Source organism: Equus przewalskii, chromosome 6 (genome assembly GCF_037783145.1).
Source record: "Equus przewalskii isolate Varuska chromosome 6, EquPr2, whole genome shotgun sequence".
Classification (NCBI taxonomy): Eukaryota; Metazoa; Chordata; class Mammalia; order Perissodactyla; family Equidae; genus Equus; species Equus przewalskii.
The window spans coordinates 61,197,913-61,224,602 of NC_091836.1; the positions used below are offsets into that span (position 1 = coordinate 61,197,913).

General features: G+C 37.5%; 1 protein-coding gene across 33 annotated transcripts in view; it reads left to right on the forward strand.

Annotated features, from left to right (window-relative positions):
- Positions 1 to 26,690, forward strand: part of DLG2 (discs large MAGUK scaffold protein 2) — a 1,822,408-nt gene that overhangs the window by 1,073,574 nt on the left and 722,144 nt on the right. The window lies entirely within an intron of this gene.

Below are 26,690 nucleotides of genomic sequence, written 5' to 3' on the forward strand. Positions count from 1 at the left end.
AGAGATGAGCTACAAAGATGCTTAAGACACCATGCTTAATTTGGAGGAGCTTAGAGTTTAGGGGGAAGGGTCGATATGTAAATAAATAAACAAATGAAATACTCTTTAAAACGGGAATAAATGTGAGTGAGACATAGAAGTAGTAATCAAATTCATTTGCAAGAATTGAAGAAAGCTTGCAGAATAGGATGAGACTGAGCTGAAAACCTTGAAGGAAGAAGTGTTGAAACTTACCTTGGTGATTGGTTTCAGAAACAGTATTCCAAGCTGAGAAATAATATGTAAAAACATGCAAGTTTTTATTTATACAAAGAGAATAGTCTAGATTTCTGATGACTGCTGTGATAAATAGATGAGATACCTTCAGAAATACCATTTTCTTTCCTATGTCTTATCCCAAGGCTTTTTCCTCTATATCAAAGTTCAACAAACTTTTTTTGTTAAGTTTCAGGTAGTACATATTTTTGGCTTTGTAGGCCAGACCGGCTCAAATACAACTACTCAACTCTACTGTTGTAGCACAAAAGCAGTCATCAATAATAAAGAAACAAATAGCTTGGCTATGTTCCAATATATCTTTATTTACAAAAACAAGAGGTGAGCAGGATTTGGCCCACAAGATGCAGTTTGCCAACTCTTGCTGTATACCATGAAGCCTCACAGATAATCCAGCTCAGCTAGTTCTGTGGGTGAGTCTCTTATCACAAAATACCATAGAAGGACTATGAAACCTAACAGAAAAGAAACAACAGAAATATAGCTTATAACACCGTCTTCACTTTCCACATGTGATTCTCACTCTAGGAGATAAGAGTTTTCATGTGACTATTTCTCTTGGGACATTACACAATCATGGTCAGCCCCAATTTTTTTCAGAAAAAGAAGGTTTTTATTACAATTCTGTGGCCTGTTCCAAAATCTAACAGGATAGAAAATGATTAATAGTTTACGATCTTAGAAATAGGTCAATGGCCTAAAAAGCTTAAACATCATAACTTTTATAACAATCAGACTTGAGTGTATTTTTTTGAGACTTAGCATTCACTCATGTATAGAACTATTCCTTTATTCCAAAATATTACTTGCACATTCTCCAAGTATGCTGGTTTCAAAATTTCCAAATCCATGTTTCACATACAATTTGCTGTAGTAATTTTCCAATGTCAGCATAAAAATTGTTCCTGTTAGTCCACATTTGGAAAGATAATCTATGGGAAAACAAATGATCAGGCAGACATTTCTTTTCCTTTTCTTTCCCTTAATTGCATGAGGTTGCATTTGCAGCACCTTCTTTAAGGCACTTTCTAATGCGTTTGAGTGTTTCAACCAAAGTGAGTTTTACCTAGGGATCTCAAATATATGCAGAGCCTTAAGGAGTGCCTTGCAAAGGATTGAAAAGGAATATGATGAGGCTTGAGTCTTTTTTTTTTTCCACTTTCACTTTTATTAAATTTGCAAGATTGGAATATCATATATTTCCAAATACTCAAAATCTCTCTCTATATGTAATCCAAATAAAAGGCAACATCCCCATCCTAGCCTTCCAGGAAGTTGAAGAAATAACAAATGGGAATGAAAAGTACAGCAAACTGTGATTTTGACTTTCAGCCATCAAGTCATTTTTAGCTCTGGAATTTTGCTAACCTGGGGACTGATCTGGGTACTGCTGTTCTTCAGACAGACAACCTCAGGTAGAAAGGAGTCACTGGGAATGGCTGGAGAGGACTTTGGACAGATAAGTTATTGTAATTAAATTAGAAGAAGGAGATCTTTTTTTGAGGCAGGAGAGGGTTTGAAATTGATGAACCTCTTCCCTTTAATAGGTGGAAAAGACAAGTTTGTCAATATCTGATCACACTTCACTCAGCATTCTGCCATCTCCAACAAGAAAGAAACATAAGAGCTCTGAGATAGTTTCACTCTCTCTCATTTCCTTCTCTTGGGAGAAGTGTCGGCTTGAAAGAGTAATCGTGATAGTTAAGAGTGATAATGATAACTAATATGTCGTGAGCACTTAGTACATTCCAAGCATTACACTAAAAGCTTTGCCTATATGAACTCATTGAATCCTTCCCAAAGCTCTCGAAGTGGGTACTATTATCATTCCAATTTTAGGCAGGAGCAAAGATGAGTACAGACAATTTAAGTAGTAACTGTAGGTCACATATTAATAAGCAGTGGAGGCAAGCTGCGGAATCAGACAGTCTGGCTCCAGCAGCTGTTGGCTCTGCCCCTTTGCTCTACAGCCTTCCTTTTCAAAGAGGCTTCAAAGTAGACTCTGTGTCAGTGTTTGTTTCTTAGGTTGGCTTTATTGTTGTTCTTTATTTATTCATCTTCTCTGGCTTTAAAGGAGAAAACTTTGATAAGCTGTGCTCTTCAGAACGTAAAGTAGGGATCTTTGAATTCTGTCCTCACTCCCTGTGAGTGCTGGCACACTGAATATCAGGTGGCATTCATGTTTTTTTCTCTAAAAGATGATAATTAGATGACACTAAGCATAATCATTATATTGATTTCTTATAAACAATGTAAATAGTCGGTGCTAAATACTTCTTGTGAGTGGAATGATATTTCAAGACAAAATGATATTTCAAGACAAAACTTTCATTGATAAATATGTATATATTTAGGAAAAAATCTAAATTGTCGGCTTTTTAAAATAAATTTAATTAGGTGAATAAGAAGAGTGACAACAATAATACCCCTACCTTATATTTTTATACATTTTTACACTCTCCAAAGTGTTATAGCCTATACCAATCATCCTGGGAATTAGAAAAGATATTAATTACTATTCCTACTTTTTTTTTGAGGTACAACGAAGTTAGATATAAAAGCATTCCCTGCCCTTCACTTATGGAACATTCTCAGTGGCCTACATTGCTCCTCCAAACACTCAGTCTATTTAAACATCTGATATTTCCACCAGATTTCAAGCTCCAGTAAGACAGGGGATGCTTCTCTTTCCTTTGACTGCATCCCCAGTTGCTGGCACAGTTCCTGACATACAGTAGATATGTAACAACTGTATGTCAAACCAGTAAATAACAAGTGAGGCTAGTGACCTGGTTTTGATGAAAACATCTCACAGAGCACAATCCAAGGCTTTTGGGAATATTAAAAACTTTGTACTGAATATAAATAAGCTTGAAACCTTCTTGAGACATTGGTTCCAGGCAAGAATTAAATTTGGTAAGGTAAGCATTTTTCATCCTAGCATTTTGCTTCAGCCCTTTCTTCTTTTCCTGGAGAACTCCTATCAATCCTTCAAATCCCCAAATGAGTTACCATCTCTGCAAAGCTTTGTCTTTTCCAGACAGTTTGTTCCTCTCTATTCATGTTCCCACTCACCTTTCTCATGGCTTTGGTGCACTGTATCATCGTTATTTCTTGGTAAGTCTGTCTTCCTCACTAGATTAAAAGATGCTACAGGGCAGGGCATTGTGTCTGCCCTGGTGCTTGGCATTCTGCATGTGTTAGCAAGAAGGAATTTGAAGCATCAAATTCTATCAGTTCACAGGAGGTACTCAAGCTGTTTGTGTGGCTTTGTTATTAACATGTGGCATTGTCAGTAATGGTGCCAAGTCCTATTTTACTATTTTATACCAAATGGATATGTTTAGTGTTGGTTCCCCACAAATTCGTTCTTTTCCTTGATTCTGTTGTCTGTGTGTGAGTTAACTTTAAAAGTAAGATTTTCAGTATTTGCTTAAAAAGCAATTATAAACTAGTAATAGTAGCTATGGTTTGGGGTCATGTGTTATGCTAAGTGCTTTATATACACTTTCACAGTTAGTCTTCAAAATAAACCTAAGAGGTAGATATTATTTACCCTAAGGCAGATATGAAAGGCTTCACCTTGGACTAAATGATTAATGTGCCATTGACCATTTCAGCTAACAGGTACTTAAAAGACAGTCCATTTGGTATTTCCTCTACCCTCAACCCTACCTCTGATTCACAAATTCTTAAAAATCTAATGCCTATATTCTGTAAAAGAGTGGCAATAAATAACACTAGTTAAAAAAATCAGCCCAGCTTTCAATCGTGGCTCCTTCCAACAAGAGCCCCAGATCACACTTCTCTTATATTATTACTTATTTTTAAAAATGCAATGGAATCCTGTTCTGGCTGTGGTAAGATTGGAGGAGCAAGTGGATAGAATCCACATTCCTCCCTGATTGGGGTCTGGAGCCTGATCAGTAGTGATGATCAGAGCTCTCAGGGCACTGCCTCCAGAGTTAGCAGTCTGCTTGGTGTGCCCCAAATAACATAACAGCCAGCTAGCCCGTCACATATGTACCAGACCTCCAGCCCAGGGGTGCTGATGGAAAAGTTAAGGCTGGGACATCTGCATGGGTTAGAATTTGGTAGAACGAAAATGCACTAAGTAACTGATTGAGTGAACATGAATCCAGGTCTTTGAACTCCAAATGTCACATCTCCTCCACTAAAATGTTTCTTCCTTCAGAATCATGGCATGTTACTTGTAAAACAATTGTTAATCTGACATGATGCTTTGCCATGGTGGATCTAAACATGGGTTAATAAGGTAATCACTAGCCATTACTGAAAAAGGGCACAGAGATTCTATGCTGTATGACTCCAGACTCTGCCCGATCGATATTCCACTACCACTGCCCAAAGGCAAAACAAAAGGCCATATGGAAATGGCTGTTTACTTCCTCCTTTACCTCTAGCAAGTGGGTTCACCCAGGGCTGAGAAACCTTGAGGTAGAGTCACCCTTGGTCAGAGCTGTCCTGTTAAGCAGTGATTCTCAATCCTTTTTGCATTTTGGATTTACAGAGAAGTTTTAAATCATACAGTTGCCTGGGTGCCACTCCAAAATAATTAAATCAGAATCTCTGGGGAGGTCACTAAAGAATAAGCATTTTATTTATTTTTTACAAGTTTTCTAACTGGTTCTCCTGTGCAGGCAGGGTTGAGACCCCTTGACGTACAGAAACTGAATGCCAACAAAAAGAGACATGCTAATTTATTTTTTTGTTTGTTCGTTTATTTGAGGAAGATTAGCCCTGAGCTAATATCCACTGCCAATACTCCTCTTTTTGTTAAGAAAGATTTGCCCTGAGCTAACATCTGTGCCCATCTTCCACTATTTTGTATGTGGGAAGCCTGCGACAGCAAGGCATGCTTATTTATTTCAGTTTATTACCTCTCTCCTCTTGCCAGTTTTCTTTTTTATTAGAGTAATAGCCATTGGTATTCCAAAAACCACAACTTCCACCATCACCATCATCATTATATACTAGGCGCTTGTGATGCAACCAGATGTTTAACATGTATCTCAAGAGCTAACAACTCTTTGAGAATGGTATTATGATATCCACTTTATAATGAGGAGATTGAAACTCAGAGAACTTAGGTAATGATCTCACAGCTCTGCGCAATTGATGGCGGATCCCAAAGCCTGAGCTCCGCTATGTACCAGAGGTATGCCCCTGAAGTTGGAGACCTGGCTTAGCAGTTGCTGGATTTCCTGTAGCCCTCCTAGCTGAAAATATTTGCTGATTGAAGATACTCTTTCTTCTTTTTTTTTTATTTAAAGATTTTATTTTTTTTTCCCTTTTCTCCCCAAAGCCCCCCAGTACATAGTTGTATATTCTTTGTTGTGGGTCCTTCTAGTTGTGGCATGTGGGATGCTGCCTCAGCATGGTTTTGATGAGCAGTGCCATGTCCGCGCCCAGGATTCGAACCAACGAAACACTGGGCCGCCTGCAGCGGAGCGCATGAACTTAACCACTCGGCCACGGGGCCAGCCCCAAAGATACTCTTCTATTGTCCTTTCATCTGGATAGGATGCACTGTTCTTTCAGCCAACTTTCCTTCAATCATGCGAATCCCACTGCTTGCAGTTCCAACCACTTCCTATTTTCCATCTCCCTCAAGCAACCATGATTCTTTCCACCTCATTCCAAGAGTGGTCCCTTTGAGAGCAGCCCCACGACTTTGATTTCTCTTCTGCATCTTTTGGTCTTGAACTACCTCCTAAAATAATCCAAATACCCCAAAATTACCTGATGGCCAGGCATCAGTGATTTTGTTTCCCTGCAGGAAACAGGAAAAGTAAGACATCAGAGTCAGGAGATACCTGTTCAAGTGCCTGTTCTCCTATTTACCAGCACAGTGTCCCTGTGATATTACTTAATTTCTCTGAGCTTGTGTCCTTGTTGGTAAAATGGATCTTTAAATGAATCATAATACCTGCTTTTCTGGAGCTATATTGCACATTTCCTGGTTCATGGCCTGATTCATAGTAGGCTCTAGGTAAGTATTTATTTCCTTTTTCTTCTTCTTTCTCCCTCTTACATCTATGTCTATGTAGTCATAATTAACAACCACAACAAATGTTGCAGAAGTGTTGCAGAGCCACTAACATTTGTCTAGTCATCCACTTATTTCCCCAGAGGATTTTTGAATTTAATATAAATATACAGTATATGCAGACCCAGGCTTTATGTGTCTGTCCAGCAGAGGACTGTTTCTCCCTTGAGGCAGTATGGACAATGAAACTCGGGGAGATTAAAGCAGCTGGTGGGATTTTGTGTTAAAAGCAATTTTAGATTATTGGCTGAGATATACTGCTAATGTGCTTGCATTCTTCAATATTGCCTTCTTTCGTGACTACCCATCAGCAAATAAACCAGGCTCTCCTGAGAGATACCTCATTATTTTCTTTATTTTTCCCTGTGACTATTTTTCTGGCTGTGCTTACTGGGGGGCTTTCTGTAATTGGGTTCAAGCATCTCAGTAAACATACTAGTCCCCATGCACACACGAACCTAATCTCTACATAACCAGTGTGACTCTTAGATGAATGTATGGCCAGGAGATTTACTGATACTGAAGAAATTAAATTGCCTATAATTATTTTTCTATACTTCATTCTTTGGAAAGCAAAAGCAAGACTACTCACACATTGAAAAAATTTAACTTGTAATCCTCAGCTCTAAGAACTTAGCATGTGTACCAACAATGCCATATGTGTAAAAATAAAACTCTTCTCTACAGGAGCTGGTTTTAATGAGGGCTGCTTTCTCGGGAGATGCTGGAAGTCTGGAGACCAGAGTTTAGCTCTGCTTCCTAAGGAGTGATCTTGATAGAGAGACTGAGCAAAGGACATCACACTGGAGTCCAGACTCATTCTTAAAGTGGAAAAACTATGTACCGTTGCATCTAATGAAGGTGGGAGGGATGATGGCATAAGACATGTGCAGTCAGCTGAAAGCAGGAAAGATCATCTTTTAAAAGTTTTTGCCCCAGGATTTCCTTAAAAATGAAGAGACAAACAAATAAAGAAACAAATATCAACATGAATTTATTGAATGTCCACTGTGTCCACTATATAGGATAAAATGGAAACTAATTAACCTTTCTAGGTCTCAGCTGGGACAGTAAAATGGAAATGATGAACAGGGTTCACTTCGAAAGTTTGTCGAAGATTTAATGAAATAATGCTTCTAATAGTGGCTGGCACATTAATGCTCCATAAATGTAGGTTCCTTCCATGCTATTACTAGTGCTTTTAACACAGTTCCAGTAAGTTTTATCAACTGGTTAATCAATCTATAACCCTTCCTCCTCTCAGATTGATTGAAGTAGGGAGAGAAAGCTGGAGAGTTAAGTGACAGCTGATACAGTGTTGTGATATAGAGGGGAAAAGAAGTGCTAAATCCCTCTATAATATGTGGACACATGTGCTCAAGATGTCATAGCAACTTTTGGATATTTAGCATAAAGGGAAGTAAGCCACTGTAGTCTGTGTAGACAATGCTGTAATGTAATCCATTACTACAATAGATGTTTCTAATGAATAATCCTAGTTTGCAAATTTGTATTAATTAATGACTGATAAAATGATGACTACTACTATATATGAAGGACTATGATAGCTGCCATATATATATTATATATATATAATCTTATTTAATTTTCACATGAACATTTCAAGGTATGTATTATTAATACATTATATATGAAGAAACTGAGGCTCATTGTTGTTAAGGAACTTTTTCAAAACTGCAAATGGCAAGGAAAATTAAGTTATCTGTAAAATCCACTTATTAGGAATACCTCTTTTTGATATCCCATAAAAAGTGAGTTGCAAAATATTTAACCAAATGTTTCAACCAATTCTATATAAAAATCTTCAGAGAAGAAGGTGATCAAGTTGCTTTCTCAGATCGGAGTTCATTAAGGAAATAAAGCTTGGACTGGTAATTGAGTAGGTGATGAAGAGAAAGGGCATACTAGAGAGGCAAATCTTGGTGGACAATTGCACCAAGGTGGAGATATAAGATTCATGTGGTTGGGGACTTTGAACTGTGCAAATCTGATACTTGGCTCAAACTGTTTTTTTAAAAAATGATTCATGGGGACCGGCCCCGTGGCCAAGTGGTTAGGTTTGCATGCTTCAATTTGGTGGCCCAGGGTTTCGCTGGTTCGGATCCTGGGTGCGAACATGGCACCACTCTTCAGGCCATGCTGAGGCGTCAGCCTACTTGCCACAACTCGAAGGACGCACAACTAAAATATACAACTGTGTACTGGGGGAACTTGGGGAGAAAAAGCAAAAAAAAAGTCTCATTAAAAAATGATTCATGGGGGTCGGCTCCGTGGCCAAGCGGTTAAGTTCGCGCACTCTGCTGCAGTGGCCCAGGGTTCGGATCCTGGGCGCGGACGTGGCACCACTCGTCAGGCCATGTTGAGACGATGTCCCATATCTCACAACTAGAAGGACATGCAACTAAGATATACAACTGTGTACGGGGGGGGGTTTGGGGAGATAAAGCAGAAAAAAAAAGAAAAAAGATTAGCAGCAGTTGTTAGCCCAGGTGCCAATCTTAAAAAAAAAAAAAAAAAAAATGATTCATGAATGAATGAGTGAATGAATGTTGTCCTTCTTATTTACATTTTGGTACCAAGATGTGTGCTGGGTATTGTGATACTTCAGTAGACCTATGCATCCAGTGAGTTGTCCTCTTGATTTTATATTTTCATATTTCCAAGTATCCTGATAAAGTTTACTACTTCCCTTCCTATTCAATCTATTTGTCTTTCATCCATGAGGAGCTCCCATATGGGTTTTGCACCAGAGGCTGGCTAAATTGCCAGCTCTTAGTGAAACCCGTGGTCATTGTGCTGTAATGATATTTTATGAAGTGCTGTTTCTTCCTTAATATTTATGTGTTGGAGAGAAAATCCCCTCCGTTTCTGAGGTCTTATGTCTACTGTGGCTTCTGTCAAGTAAGTCCTTTTCTGAGTCAGTAAACTGGGAAACATGCCCATAAGCCTCAGAGGCTATTAGCAAGGCTAATATAATACAAAGAATATAGGTTTTAAGACCATTATCAGAGGTGGGAGACCCTGTCAGAGGTTCCAAATTGTCTAGTCACTTATACTAAATTTTTCTCTTAGTCTATAAAATCTACTGAGAATGATATTTATTAATGTAAAAAAATCAACATATATTAAACATAAAAGCAGATTAAAAACAGTACGCATAATATAATACTATTTTTGAGAAAAACAAATTATATAGAAAAAATCTTGGAAGACAGTACCAAAATATTAAAAACTGTTATCTGTTAGAAAAGGGACTGTGGGTAATTTTTCTCTTTGTCCATCTGAATTTTCTAATTTTTCTACAATGAATGCGATAGTTACAATAACAGTAGTAATGACAGCTCACTTTTATTGAGTGCTCACTATAGTGAGCTAACCATGGGCTCTGCTCTGAGGTCAGACCACATGGGTTTGGATCCCGGGTTCCCCTTTTATTAGCTGTGTTAAGAAATAGGCTAGATATCTCACATGTGTTGTCTCACAACATCTCTCTGAGGTCCATACTACTATAAAGCCCAATTTTATTTGTAAGAAAACTAAAATTACGGAGTTTAATACACTTGCCCATGTTCACATAAAATGTGCACGTATTAAAACAATAGAATAAAGGTGAAAGAAAATTACCCTGATAAATAATGTCAGACTCAATCATGCTAGTTATAGTGAAATGTCACAAGTGGGTTTTTTTAATCAAGATCACAAAAAGTTTAATAATATAAATATATATATATAATGTATACATAGATATATGTATATATGTATATGTGTGTGTGGGGGGCTGGTGAGAGAGAGAGAGAATATGCTTGTTCTCCCTTGGGTTAAGTTTGGAAGTTGAGATGTGTGAGGATAAGGGCAAGAATATTCAATTTATGGATACTCAGTTACACCTCCACTCTGCAAATTCATCAAGCTTGTCTTTTCCTCCTTCCCTCTTGCTACAGTCATCCATGCTCTGCATCTCTCCAACCCAAAAGAGCTGCATAGCCATAGGCTTACTTCAGGGTGGGAAGACTGGCTGTCTTCCCAGACTTGGCTCCTGGTGAGCCATGCTGGTCATTTAATGTGGTTGCTGACTCGGGGCTTAGCACTAGAGCTGATGACCCACAGGAGGGAGGGGGCTGATGAGAATCAAGAAAATGAGTCAAGAATCAGAAGCCGGGAGAGGAAGTTGCTTCATGTGGCTATCATGGGGCTCACTGGTCTTGGTAAGAGAAATCTGTGAGGCCAAACTGTGAGTGGAAGTGAAGGAGCAAACTTTATGAGTCACACTTCCTGGGTAGGCACTCTTTTGTGGCATAACAAGCAGGCATGGGGTTATGTGATGAAAATGATTAGGAGGAACTGAATTGAATCAAACACAAAAGACACTGGACTTGCCGTAGAAGATTGGGGAACAGGGAGAGATGGAGCTAAAGAAGTCAAATAGTTCTTCATCAAGAGGCTGTAATGGTTATCTTCCAATTGCTAGAGCACTGAATTAGAGAAATCACCTTCTTTGATTTTATTTTTTAACATCTCCCAAACATTGTTTTGGGCAATGTTAAATGACCAGATAGGCACACTAAAGATGTGCATTTAGAGGACCAGCAAAGCATGGGCACCCAAAATTGAGAAAAGGCCTTAATGGTAAACACACTCAAAATTTTGCAATCAGAAAAATCTAGAAAGGAGCTATTTTAATTGCAGCATAAATATGAGTAACATTAATTAAAAGAGTAAAAAATTATTTTAAATTTTTTTGGCGGGGCCAGTAATCTTTTCAGGGCTCAGGGTTATTAAATGTCTTAATCCAGCCCTGTCGTTACAGTAGGCTTTTTCATAGTCACCTTCAACATCATCATTGTCATCATCATCATCACCATCACCATCAGCACAAATAACCCTAAAATTTGAGCCCTTGCAATGTACCAGATAGGCATGATGCTAAGTGTATTACAAGAATAACCTCATTTAATCCTCACAACAATCCTGAAAAGTAAGCATCGCCCTCCTATCACGGATGAGAAGACTGAGGCTGAGAGAGGTTAAGTGACTTGCTGAGGTCCCACAGCCGATAGATGGTGGAGTTGGGATTCAAATCCATTTCTCCCTCTTCCAGAGCTTTTAAGTACTCTGTAAGTCAAAGGTCATGTTATTAGCATTGTAGGGACTTAGAAATGACATACAAATTCCAGATTTAAAGGGTTTGAAATGGTCAGAAAACCTAACTCTTCAGCTTATCTATATTGCTTTAGAAAGGTCATCTCAGCTTGAATGTTTGATCCAGAATTCCTCAGAGGTTTGTCAGTAGTGCCACCCTCTTACTCAACAAATATTTCAGTAATTCTCACCTGGGGTGTCACCTTATTATCAAAATAAGAGAAGTTTAGGGGTTTTTTTGGGGGGGGAGTTGCTTTTTTTCCGTTTATCTGAGCAGCACAATGTTGCTACCAGTGCAGTGGCCAGCAATGGTATAAACTTCCTTGCATTATTTTTTTTTTTTTTTTTTTTAAAGATTTTATTTTTTCCTTTTTCTCCCCAAAGCCCCCCGGTACATAGTTGTGTATTCTTCGTTGTGGGTTCCTCTAGTTGTGGCATGTGGGACGCTGCCTCAGCGTGGTCTGACCAGCAGTGCCATGTCCGCGCCCAGGATTCGAACCGACGAAACACTGGGCCGCCTGCAGCAGAGCGCGCGAACTTAACCACTCGGCCACGGGGCCAGCCCCTTCCTTGCATTATTTTGAAGTCATGTTAAAGTTGTTGTCCTCCTTTTCCTCCCTCCCTCCCTTGTTTTTTTTTCTTTTTCTTTCTTTTTTTTGAGGAAGATTAGCCCTGAGCTAACTACTGCCAATCCTCCTCTTTTTGCTGAGGAAGCCTGGCCCTGAGCTAACATCATGCCCATCCTCCTCCACTTTATACGTGGGACGCCTACCACAGCATGGCGTGCCAAGCGGTGCCATGTCTGCACCCGGGATCCGAACCAGCGAACCCTGGGGCGCTGAGAAGTGGAACGTGGGAACTTAACCGCTGTGCCACTGGGCCAGCCCCTCCCTTCTTTCTTCCTTTCTTCATTCTTCCTTCTCTCTTGCTTGCTGTTTTGCTTTATTCTTTCTTTTTTTGTAGTAAAGGACTTTACCTAAAATATAAGGTGATGACTTGGTTCTGGTTAGCATCAATTTTAAATAATAAGGAAATATACATTTGAGGCTGTAAATTTTAGCTATTTGCATTTTGGAATGCATTTTTTTTTCACATGGAGCTGTATACATTTCAGATTGTATTTAATTAATTTAAACACATTCTGATTTTATCTGCCAAATTGATCGAGAGTGGAGCAGATTTTATTTCATACATTCCAGCTTCCTCAGTTGAGATGACACATCCTCAGGGAAGCTGTCTGTAAAGCCTCTCATACATATTCTCATAGCATCTAAACTTCTCCTATATCACCATTATCAAAGTTGTAATTAAATGATTATGTATCTAGTTATTTATTCAAGGTCTCCCCCATTAGTCTGAAATCAACATCAGGTCGGGGACAATGTCTATCTTATACACTGCTGTAAACTGAATATCAGGCACAGTACTGGATTATAAGAGGCATGCAATTAATATTTATTGAGGGAATGAATAAAATTCTCCATTCCTAATTGTTTCCTATATTTGGTTCTTAATGTTGTGAACAAATAGATTTCAACTATTTCAATAGTTTGATGCCTTTGAGAATTGAAAATGTTTACAGGTGACAGTACGCTTGAAAGCTAATGGAGACCGAGAAAACTATGTCATGTGTCACTTCTCTCTGGTAAATTAACACTTCTATATCTGCTAGCGGGTAAGAATAGCGATTATATCATGTGAAAGAATGAGCAGAATGCACAGGAGTGTCCCCTCAGACTTCCATACTTCTAAGGTCAACAATGCAGGTCAGACCTCAGAAGTTCCAGGGTTTGTTTCTGGAAAAATATGAGCATTGTTTGCATAAAAGCCAAACATTTCAGGATTTCAACAACAAAAGCTCTCCTCTGTCCTGACTTTGAGTAAGATTCTAGGAGTCTAAAACATAAGATTGGTACAGTCTTAAGGAAGGAGGCTGTGAGAATAATTTTCAATTTAAATATTGATTTAGTGAAGGTCCCAGAGTCTGTTTCTCTGGGAAACTCTCTTTAATATCTGGGTATTGTGGGGATATTTCAGCCTGAAGGCAGGTGGAAGTAATCCTATAGTTTGGTAGCAGATACTTCTGGCCATCGCCTCCTGCTCCATCCCTACCCGCATTCCCACTCCCAACACACACATGCTCACATGCTTAACTCAGCTGCACTTCTCTGAACCCCACCATTCTTCTTAAGGTGTTACTATATTTGTGGCAGTAACATCCTCAGGCACTTGTAAGCTTTAAATGATTTGTTTAATAACTCATAGACTAAGGTAATTCTCAGTATATGTGATATTATGAGGATTAGAGATCTAAACACTTAGGCTCATAGAACTGACTTTCAGAGAATTGAAATGTAAAGCTAAGCATTATGGATTTTAACATTAAGATAATGGTGGTATCATTATTATGGCCATTTTTTTGTTTAGAGACATTTATTTTGTTGTGAATGCTGCTTTTATGTGGGTTTCTTCATTCTCACTTAAAGAGCTTGGCTTTAAGGAAAAAGTGTAAATAGCTTTTTACTTTCCTGTAACTTAATTGTACACATTAACTGCCAAAGTTATTAGGAACCAGAAGTGATTGCTTTAGATTGCCTTTGAAAAGGGGCCAGCTCCTTTCTGGTCCAGTAGAAGGATATAGCAGAGATCAGCAATGTCACAAAGAAGAAACTGTCGACTAAATGCCAAGTCAGGCATGGCCAAACCGAACAGTTGACACAGCCCTAGATCATTAGAGAACATACTTTAGTTAGGGCCTAATTTAAAGCAAAACAATTGTGTTTTCACTAGTTGTGGAACCGCTTGGAATGCAAATACTTAACAGCACAATTTAATTTTTAGAAACACTTTGGGCAATTTTTAAAAGATCTTTCCTTGAACCAAGGCAGCAGAGGAATGTCAGTCCCTCCTATGTAGTCTTTCCCTTGTAGAATTCTTCGTAAAGCAATAGGGACTTTGAAAGTGAACAGCCAAAAGATAGCGGATGAGGGATGAGGAATGCCTGAAATGTGAGCAGGAAAGCAAATGGTACATGTAAATGATGTTCAGGTGTGCAAAACTCCTGCTTAGCCACTCACCTGGGTACTACTGAATCTTCAAGAGCCTGCACTACAGCTCCATAAGCAGGACTTCCTGTTGGATGCTCCCTCCTGGAAGGGTTTGTTTTATTGCCCTCAGTTCATTTTCTTTTCTACCTTGGATGAGATTGATTTCTATCCTGAATGGTCTGGTGCTTTCTGGAGCTGAAAGGGCACCTGCCCACCATGGCACAGAAACCATATCAGTGGAGAAGGATATGAGCATTCATTGCAACGTCCTCCTTAGGGTGACTAGTAATTTGCTCAAGGTGGAATGAGGTGCTGTTTCTGGTGTGCTGCTTGCCTAATTGAAAAAGGCCACCTAGCAGATTGGATGCAAACAGGCAATAAGTTCCTCCATTGCCCTCCAGACAGGCTAAACATCACCTGCTTAAAGGAGGCAAGCAATATTGTTGTCTTCAATGGGAAATTGTAAAATAAGGAAGGAGAAATATCAGATAATTGATTTTGTGCTTTTCTTTACTAGCAGATGATTATGTAGGGAATTGTATATAAGGTGTTGCACAATTCTTGCTGCACAAATTACACCAACAGAAAATATTCCAAGGATGAAATAAATGACCTTTCTACAGAAAAGATTTTATTGTTAACTGCATGCTAATACATTTGCACCAGGTGAATCCTCCCTAATGTATTTTCAGTGTCAGTGTCTAGGCTCCAAAAGGGGTGTCTTAGGCCCGACATCAATTCTGAGGAACCCAACCCACAGATCATTTGCAATATCATGTTTGCTTTGTTGGCTTATGAGTGAGATCTAGAATCAAGAAGATTTGCTTGAAAGGTCTCACAGTGGGCACTTTGGCACTTGGGTGTACTGTTCCACATTTCATTTAGCCCAGCAGGCCTAAATGAATACTCACTGTCAGGTGGCAAAGAACTCCACCCCAGAGTAGCTGATAACTCATTTCTGCTTGGACTTCTCACCAACATGGCTTTTATATAATTAGAATTTGAGTTGTTTTCCCAAAGCCCCCATAGCTTGACTCAGAATTTAACATTTAAATTACTTATATCAGGCAAAGGAAGGTAGAAGACTCATATCACTTGTGTTCACCTTTTTTTTTTTTTTTGAGCAAAGCAACATGATGGAGTGGGAAGCATGAGGATTTGGAATCAGACTGACCTAGGTTTGAATCATGACTTTACCATTTAATGGTTGCATGACCTTGAGCAATTACTTGACTTCTCTGAACCTCTATTTTTTCATCTAGAAATAGAAATAATAATATTTGCCTTTCAGGGCTGTTGAAAGAATTAGCTCTAATTCTGTATATTTCTTGGCAGATTCGCAGCAGCTGATCAATAAATAGTAGCTGCAGCTGCTCTGATTAAAGCTGCTCTACAGCCAGAAGATAGGAGGTTTACATAAACTCAAACCTCTTTTTCGTGGCTGCAAGGAACAGCAGAACCTCCTGGACTTGTCTGAGAAAATATAATTAAGACAAAACTTTATTTTCATTTCAGCCATTCAAGTTTAGGAAGCCATTTCCTTTATACCTCTCAAAATCCTGATTAATCCTTTCCTTAAGATCATAAATAGGAACAGAGAAGGCCAATGCAAATTTTTGTTAACACCGAACTTAAAACCTTAAATTCTGGGTTCACTAAATGTTCCTCATCTTTTATCCATTTTTTGATAGCTAAAGGAGTGACAAAATGTCATGTGTTCATCCCTATAAAGGGAGTGTTTTGTGTGAGAAAACAGGATGGAATAGTGGAAAGATTTTGGACCAAACACTAACCTTTGAGTTCTGGTTCCAACAATATCACACATCACCTGTCTGACCCTAGACATGTTATTTCACAGCGATGAACTTCAGTTTTTTCCCCCTGCACTGCCTACCATATGGGGCTATCTTGATAATTAAGAAAAATCAAGTATATAATAGTATTTTCAAAAACCAAACTCTAACACAAAAATGAGATGCTGTTTTGCACAGATTTTCATGCACAAGCTCTTGTGTTTTGATTTTACTCCTGGTTCCACTCCTTACTAACACTATGGCCTTGGGGGAATTGTAGAATCTTTCTGAGACGATATCTGTATCATAAATTGGCATCTCACTGTTTACAATAGAGAGTTGTTAGAATAGAATGAAACGCCTATGTGTGGGACACATTGTATGGTGGATATATTGTTGTTAGGGTGATGTTGTTTAGCACCTGACCCAGAGGCAGAATGCCCTGCCCAAAAATAGGAATTGGGAAGAAATTTAGGACCAATATGGAGTCCTGACATTGAAACGAAATCAATTGACCTTTATTGAGTGTCTGTATATAGGCACTGCAGAACTTTAAAATGTCAGCCTCTGGAACTTATAATTGGAGTGAGGAGGGAGATGATGAGGATGATGAGGAGGAGGATGATAGATTAAGTTGTTGTGCATTATTATGTACCAGGCACTGTACTAAATACTTTACAGAAATTAGCTCATGTTATTCTCACATCAATCCTATGAGAAATGAATTATTGTCTACCTTATTTTATAGGTGAGGAAACTGAGACATAGAGAAGTTAAGTAACTTGCTCAAGTCCAAAGCTGATAATAATGGTTAGGGTTGAGATGTGTACCTAGAATTCTGAATCTAGTGCTCCTGCCTCATCTATTATGAATGGAAGAAAGGAAGTACATAAATGTTGTACAAACCTTTATCACATTATGCAAAAATATAGAAAAAAATGTTCCAAATGAGGGGGAAATTGCATCTGACATCGAATATTTATGCAATGTTGAAAATGTGCTCAGATCTTACATGAGCATGGGAAAGAGCTGTTAGGGAAGGGGAGAAGGTGCTTGTCCCAGGCTCTGAAGTGGTGGAGGTGGGATGGATACAACAGTGTGACTTCAGGGGCTGTCCTTCTAACCACTATGTCATACTGCCTCTCTATTTGGCAAATTCTTACTGAAAGAATGTAAAATTGAGAAAATAAGGCAAAAAAATCACCATGCCATACTCTTTAACTATCTTGCTGTGTGTTAAAAATAAGAATAAACCTATATATTTATAATAATAATATATTAATCTGTATTTTTACTGTCAATTGGGATGCATTGTGATTAAACCTTAAGATGTTGACAGGGCAGTGCTCATCAGCTGTGCCTGTCTTTCAGCAACCTCTCAGTATGACCTCATAGACTCTTTAGCCCCCTCCCTTAATTTTGCAAATGAGGTTATTAAAACTTAACAAGTTACAATAACTTGTCCAAGATGAGACAGCTATTTAGTGGCAGAGTTGGAACTAGAGCATGTTTCCTAAACCCAAGTCCCGTATTTTCTAAGTTTAATTCAACAAGTATTTACTGAGGGGTAATAATTATATTGTGAGGCAATGGCAAGGAGGGTGTGAGTTTACAAATAAAATATGATCCTTGCTCTTGGGAAGCTTATAATCTAGTAGGAAAGACAAATGTGCTCGCATATAATTATAAGACTCTCCATGATGGGACAAGTTCAATAGCAGGGGAGATCCCACACATTGTCCCTGAATGTCTCTCTTTCATCACTCAGGACATTTGTTTATTCAAGGTCTTTCTGCTCTGCTAAATTGCTACCCTGTCTACAGCTCACTACTTTATCCCCAGCATAGTTCCTGACGCAGAATAGGCACTCAATAAATATTTATTGAATGAAATGAAAACATGCAAAAGCAAAATAATGTGGAATCACAGAGGAGGGGATGATTAATTAAATGTGAATTTGAAATGTACAGGCCAAAGCAAAGCCAATTAGGTAAAACTTGACTAAAATGTCAAGTCTCCAAGGAGAGGAGATCATTCAGCTGGAAGAGGGCCTGTCATTTCTGTTAATCCATACCACTGCCTTTAGGCCAGTCCACAGATGAATTACCTCTGACAAGTCAGAATCTGGCTTATTTTTAACTCAGAAAGTTTTTAACCTTTTGATAAATTTAGAAAATATCTATTAAAAATCATTCATCAGAAAAATAACAGCATGTAAAACTTAGATGAAAGAAAGATTTCAGCTCATGGTTGTCTCTCAAATTCTGTATGTGACAGCTCCAGAAATCCAGGTAGACTGCTTCAAAGGGACCTCTGATATATGCCGGCTGACCCACAGTCAGAGGAAAGTCCATTTGTTTTTGTTCCAGTTTGATTATGTGCATGGCATCCTTCAATCTGACCCTGTGTTTTATCTTTTTTGAGAGATTTCTTTCCTCAGTTTGCCACTGTTCCCTCCCTCCTTTCCTTTCTTCTTTTTGTTCTCTTTTCCTTCCTTTCCCGGTTCCTTCCTTCCTCTCTTCTGCCTCCTCTCCCTCCCTCTCTCTTTTCTTTAGCTATGAGTCACTACCATAATGTTATTTTTGTACTTTTCATTATTCATGCATTTCCTGCCTCATGAAATGGGATGGCACATACCTTTGCCCTGCCTTGGGCCCCCACACCCTCCCACACGACCGTGTCTACTCCTGGCAACCACGAAAGAGTCAGTGGAGCATCTAGCACTGGAAGACTGGGAGACACTGGCACTTGGAAACAACATACCCAGGATGTTCTACATGTTAGGTTCCCAAGAGTCTGATAAAGAGCCATGAGCCCACTCCCCCCATTTAAATCAATAGATTTGAAGTGTTTAAATTAACTTCCAAGTTGATCAAGGCTTGGACAAGAACATATCAGTGGCTTATATGCACTAAGCTCAGTGTTTAGCGCTGTAGTTCCTGTATTAAGAACTAAAGAAGTTAAAAGATAAGTAGAAAAAATAACTATAACTACAAAAGTACATTAATGGATGCATAATAAAAAAAGATTTAATTTGTGATATCAATAGTAAAATGTGGAGGAGAAGTAAATGTGTAGAGTATTTATATACAATTGAAGTTAAATCGTTATCAGCTCAAAGTAGATTGTTATAATTATAAGATGTTTTATGTAAGCCCCATGGTTACCATGTATAGAAGAAAATACATATAGAAGATGCAAAAAAGAAAATGAGAAAAGAATCAAAGTATATCACTACAAAAAGATCAATGAAACACAAAGGAAGATGGCAAGAGAAGAAAAGGAATAGAAAAAGGCTACAAGACAGGCAGAAAACAATTAACAAAATGACAATAGTAAGTCCTCTGCTATCAACAATTACTTTAAATGTAAATAGGTTAAACTCCACAATCAGAAGACACAGAGTGGCTGGAAAAACCAAGAAAAAAAAAGAACAAGATTTAAACTATATACTGTCTAAAAGAGACTGACCTTAGATTTAAGGACACACATAGGCTGAAAGTGAAAGGATGGAAAATGATGTTCCATGCAAGTGGTAACCAAAAGAGAGCAGGGGTGGCCATACTTATATCACACAAAATAGACTAAGTCAAAACTGTCAAGACAGACAAAGACAGACATTATAAAATGATAAAAGGATCAAATCACTGGGAAGATATAACAATTATAAATATGTATGCACCCCAAATCAGAGCATCTGAATATTTGAAGAAAACATTGACAGAACTGAAGGGAGAAATAGACAGAAACACAATAATAGTAGGGGATTTTGCTACTCCACTTTCAAAAATGGATAGAACATCCAGATAGAAGATGAATAAGAAAAGAAAGAGGTTGAACAATACTATAGACTAAAAGGACCTATCAGACTTATATGGAGTATTCCATCCAATAGCAGCAGAATATGCATTCTTCCCAAGTGCACAAGGAACATTCTAAAGGATAGATCACGTTAGGTCACAAAATAGTCTTAACAAATTTAAAAAAATGGAAATCATACCAAGCATATTTCCAACCACAATGGAATGAAACTAGAAATCAATGGCAGAAGGAAAACTGGAACATTCACAAATATTTGGAAATTAAACAACACATTCTTTAACAACTAGTGGGTCAAAGAAGAAAGAAAATGAGAAATTTAAAATATCTTGAGACTATCAAAAGTGACAACACAACATACCAAAACTTATGGGGTGCACCAAAAGAAGTTCTAAGAGGGAAGTTTATAGTGATAAATAACTATGCTAGAAAAAGATCTCAAATAAACAACCTAACTTTACACAAGGAACTGGAAAAAGAAGAACAAACTAAACCAAAAGTTAGCAGAGGTAAGGAAATAGTTAAGATGAGAAGAGAAATAAACAAAATAGAAAATAGAAAAACAATAGAAAATATCAACAAAACTTAGGTCTATTTTTTAAAAGATAAACAAAATTGGCAAACCGTTAGCTAGATTAACTAAAAAAAGGAGAGAAAACTCAAGGAGAGAAAATCAGAAATGAAAAAAGGAGATGATGCAATGGATGCCACAGAAATTAAAAGTATTGGGACTACTATGAATAATTATACACCTACACACTGGGAACCTAGAAGAAATGGATAAATTCCTGTAAATATACAACCTATGAAGACTGAATCATGAGGAAATAGAAAATATGAACAGATCTATAACTAGTAAGGAGATTGAATCAATAATCAAAACCTCCCAACAGAAAAAAAGCCCAGAACCAGATGGCTTCACTGGTGAAATCTACCAAATATTTAAAGAGGAATTAATGTCAATCCATTTCAAACTCTTCTAAAAAGTAGAAGAGGAGGGAATACTTTCAGATTAATCTTATAAGGCCAGCATTACTATGATTCAAGTGTCCATCAATAGATGAATGGATAATAAATGGCTAAAGAAGATGTGTGTGTACACACATAATAGAATATTACTCAGCCATTAAAAAGAATGAAATCTTACCATTTGCAACAACATGGATGGACCTAGAGGGTATTATACTAAGTGAAATAAGTCATAACAGAGAAGGAAATATACCAGATGTTTTCACTTCTATGTGGAATCAAAAACCAAAACAGACAAGCATAACAAAACAGAACCAAACTCATAGATATAGAGAACATACTGGTGGTTGCCAGAGGGGAGGGGTTGAGGGGATGGGCAAAATTAGTGAAGGGGATCAAGATGTACAAACTTCCAGTTATAAAATAAATAAGCCATGAGGATGTAATGTACAGCACAGGGAATGTAGTTAACATTGTAATAATGTTCTATGGTAACAAATGGTAACTAAACTTAGCATGATGATGATTTCATAATTTATAAAAATATCAAATCACTATATTGTACACCTGAAGTTAGTATAACCTGGTATGTCAATTACACTTCAGTGAAAAAAAAAGGCATAAAAAGATGCCACAAGAAAAGTAAACTTTAGGCCAATACTCCTGAGTAGATGCAAAAATCCTTGACAAAATACTAGCAGACTGAAGTCAATAGCGCATTAAAAGGATCGTTCACCATGACCAAGTGGGATTTATCCATGCGATGCTAAAATGGTTCAACATATAAGAAATGATCGATGCGATATACCACATTAACAGAAGAAAGGATAAAACTCACATGATCATCTCAATAGATGGAGAAAAATCATTGACAAATTTCAACATTCTTTCATGATAAAAACCACTCAACAAACTAGGAATGGAAGGAATTACCTCAACATAATAAAGACCATATATGAAAGCCCACAGCTGACGTCATACTCAGTGGTGGAAAACAGAAAGCTTTTCCTCTGACATCAGGAACAAGGTAAGAATGCCCACTCTTGCCACTTCTATTCAACGTTGAATGAAAGTCCTAACTAGAGCAGTTAGGCAAGAAAAACAAATGAAAGGCTTCCAAATCAGAAAGAAAGACGTAAAATTATCTCTGTTCACAGATAACATGAGTTTATGTGTAGAAAACCCTAAAGATTCCACACATACACAGACAAAAACTGTCAGAACTAATAAACAAATTCAGCAAACTTCCAGGATACAAAATCAGTATACAAAAATCGGTTGTGTTTCTACCTACTAATAATTAATTTTAATAGGAAATTTTTTTTAAATCTCATTTAAAATAGCATCAAAAAGGATAAAATACTTAGGAATAAACTTATCCAAGGGAGCAAAAGACTTGTACAATGAAAACTATAAAACATGGATGAGAGAAATTAACACGGATACAAGTAAATGTTCTTAGACTGGGAGACAACATTTTAAAAATATTCATATTACCTGAAGCGATCTACAGATTCAGTGCAATCCTGGAAAATATTCCAATGGCATTCTTCACAAAAATAGAAAAAAAATCCTAAAATTCATATGGAAACGCAAAAGACTCTGAATAGACAAAACAATCCTGAGAAAGAACAAAGTCCACATCTGTTAGTATGACCATTGTCAAAAAAAACCCAGAACAAAATAGAAAATAAGTGTTGATGGGGATGTGAAGAAATTGGAACCCTTGTGCACTGTTGGTGGAAATGTAAAATGACTCAGTTGCTATGGAAAACAGGTTCTTCAAAAAGTTAAAAATAAAAGTACCATGTGATCCATCAATCCCACTTCTGAGTATTTATCCAAAAGAATTGAAATTGGGATTTTGAAGAGATATTTGCACTGCTGTGTTTATTGAAGTGTTATTCACAATAGCCAAGAGAGAGAAACAAACTACATATCCACTGAGGGATGAATGGATAAAGAAAATGTGGTATATACATACAATGGAATATTCAACCTTAAAAAAGAAGGAAATTATGCCACATGTTACGATGGAGGAATCTTGAGGATATTATGCTAAATGAAATGAGCCAGTCACAGAAGGACAAATACTGCATGATTCCATTTATATTATATGAAGTATCTAAAGTAGTGAAATTCATAGATGCAGAAAGTAGCATGGTGGTTGCCAGGGACTGGGAGGAGGCAGAAATGAGGAGTTGCTGTTCAATAAGAATAGAATTTTAGTCATGCAAGATGAAAAAGTTCTCAATATCTGCTGTGCAACATTGTGCTTATAGTTAACAACACTATACTGTATACTTAAAAATTTGTTAAGAGGATAGATCTCATATTATTTATTTTTACCAAAATTTAAACAGAAAGAACTAAAGAGGATACTTGTTAGGGATAATGACACCATTTAATTTTTTTTTTTTTTTAACTTTCTAACTTGATTAGTGGGAAGAGGAGATGTAATCTTGCCTTTCTGCTGCCTAATACACACTTTTAACATCTTTTAACGTAGTAAAGTCACTATGCCTTTTGGATGATATCATTTTAAGAGGAACTTGACTTTCAATGGTTGGAGTTTGGGATCATCTCCCTGCTTTATCATTGACTGGCTTTTGACTGGGGGAACCACTCCCCCTTTTGCACTATCTAGCTATAAAGGGAGAACAACTTGAAAATACCTGAGAGAAAAGCTAAGCTGATGGGAAATGAATCTTTTATGAATGAATATCTTGCTAATATAAACAGAAGCTGTTTCAATTTCTTAATAATATAAAACCACTAACAAATTTCTTCAAAAAATAACCACTTATTACCACTCAACCAAACTGAATGATTTACTTAAATGATGACCTTAAGAGCACATCACCATTTTGTTTTTAAGTTCAAAATGTTTATTTATTCACTTACACTGAGAGGTAGAACTCAGACCCAAATACCTGTGTTGGTATGACCACTGAAAGACAATTTTGTCTTCTTGCTCGCTCGGTTTATTTTAATAAATACTAAACACTTACTTTGTACTTGGTTCAAAGGATACAGATGCAAGAAAGAGAGCCCCTTCTCCTCCCCAATAGGGATTATTTACATTCTGCTGGGGAGAAGGACACAAAACAATTAATAGTGTAATTATTGTTTTAAATACAATTTTCAGTGTTGCAGTAGAGAAGCACAGGTTCTAAATGAGTGTTTAATGGGAGGATGACATGATCAGTTCTGGATGGGGGGGGGGTGTAGTATCCAAGGAATGTTTTCTTGGAAAGGTGACGTTTGAGTTGAGCTCTGGAAGGCAGAGAGGACTCCAGAATTTCTGAATAGAAGAGGCTTAGGGATGACAATCTGGTGGGAAGTAAGGTCTGGCAGACTTAGAGCTCTGTTTCATAGTAAGCCCATTTTCTTAGATTGTATTGTATGTTTCCTTGGGATGGCTTTCAGGAGGTTGTCTCTTGATGCACTCTACATAAGGGTGAGTACGAATGAATTACATGAAGGTGTGGAGAGGGGAAGAGAGCAGGAGCCATAACCACAATGTGAGACTCAGTGCAGGTGCTCAAGGCCTGTGTGGTTGGAGGGTAGAGCAAGGGGGTGAGGCATGGATGAGACTGGTAAAAGCAGGAGAGTCTAGGTCACACAGGGCATGATTAAGGACCATGCAAGCCACTTAAAGATTGTGCTATCTGTGGGGAGAAAGATCCCCTGAAAATGAGAGTTTATTGACAGGTATCAAGTGGGGTAAAACTTCATCATATTCGCATTGCAGAAGTCACTCTGGCCAATATGTGAGGATGAATTGGAGTAAGGCTGGATGCCAGAGACCAGTTAGGAAGCTATTTCACCACTTCTACAGAGAAATGATACTAATAGGCTCGGATGGTCATCATGGTGATTGAGAGAAATAGACAAACGTGAAAGATATTTATACAGACAAGTATACAAATACTGTACAGTGAAACTGAATATGTCAGGGGAATCTGGAAAGCTTCACAGAAGAAGTGACATTAATTTAATCTTGAAGGATGAGAATAAATTTCTGGTAGTACTGTAGTTCATCACTTAGATTCAATTGCTAAAATATGTAAATTATGAATGATTATTACCTTTTTATTAGTATTCCATTCAGAATCTCTAAGCAATGTCACATAACTTGTGTTCTTATTTCTCTAATAATGTTACTGTGTTAAATATAATAAATCTGCATTTTCTGAAAACCATTTTACAGTTTAGCCTTTTTGTTAATTCAGAGTAATTCCCTCCCCATCAATACCCACCCAAATCCAAGTGTGGTAGTGAGAATTTGGGACATTTAAGAAATTTTTTCTACTTCCTATGAAATCCTCTGTCCAGGTTAAATCTCTGTAGCAGGTAGGCAGGTGTCTTTCCATACTGTAATTCCTGCTTGTCTTTTCCTCATAAGATTTATGATTAAATTGGGTTAAGTATTTTGGAAATAATTTTAGAACCTAAGAGTCTTTAAATGCTCTTGGTTCTCTCTTATTTTGAAAGGTAAGTGAGGTTGAATCTGGAGATTGCCCTAGGCCGAAGGTTGTTAGATGTAGAAGAATGTTAATCTGTTAGCATTTATAAAGTCTCTAGTCTCTGCAGTCACACGAATGGACTGTACGCACTTTTCAAATCAAGAGAAATTGTTTCTAATACTTTATACCATTTTATGATTACTTAACACATCACTTGTGGCTGCTAAAGGGCTTCTGCTACCCACTCATCCTTTAGCAAGCACTTAGCTCTTCTTTCGTAATTAATATTTTCATTTCCCATATGCATAGAGTGCCTGAAGGAAATTTTGTCTGGAAAAAAAATCTGCATAGTGTTTTAGTGTGGTACAATTTGTTTATTAATTCGTCTTTGCTATTTATTTTTTTATTAAACAAATCAAGCCAGGATATTCGTTTTAAGCCCCTGCTTTAAAACTAGTGGTTGTTCTGCGGAGTCAGTGCCAGGTCAAAGAGAGGACAATAAGATATATCTCATCTAGGAATTGCCCCGTGCACCATCTGCCCATGTTCAATCACAATGATAAGTAGGATGTGTACTCGTGCACTGTTAATTTCTTGTTTGGCCAGAATTTCATGTCTTCTCATGGTCATTACAATTGTCCAATTACAGTTGATCAAATTGAATTATCCTTAATTAGTAGGTCTGTCTCATGGTACAGTGGGCTAGTTGAACATATTTATCTGTTTTAGTGGTCTGTCCTCAGACTATGAAAGCCAAATGTCATGTTTGAAAAGAAAAAAAAATTGGGGGGGTGAGGGAAAGACAGGGGGCTGGAATTATTTTACATGTATTAAAGTGAAAGAATAATTTCAGTATAATCTTGTAATAAGTTTAATGAAAGTTTGCTATGGTCTTTAAGATCTTTGAAGAAAAGCAACATTAGTTATGCAATGTATGATTTTTTAAATCTGTATAGAAATGACAGGCTGAGGTTATTAAAACAGAAATTCTATTGTCCTTGTTATAGGAAGAAATAGCTCGTTCCAAACAACCCATTCATAACAGATTCAGGTCCCTATGAAGATTTATAATATCTTTAAGTAGTGC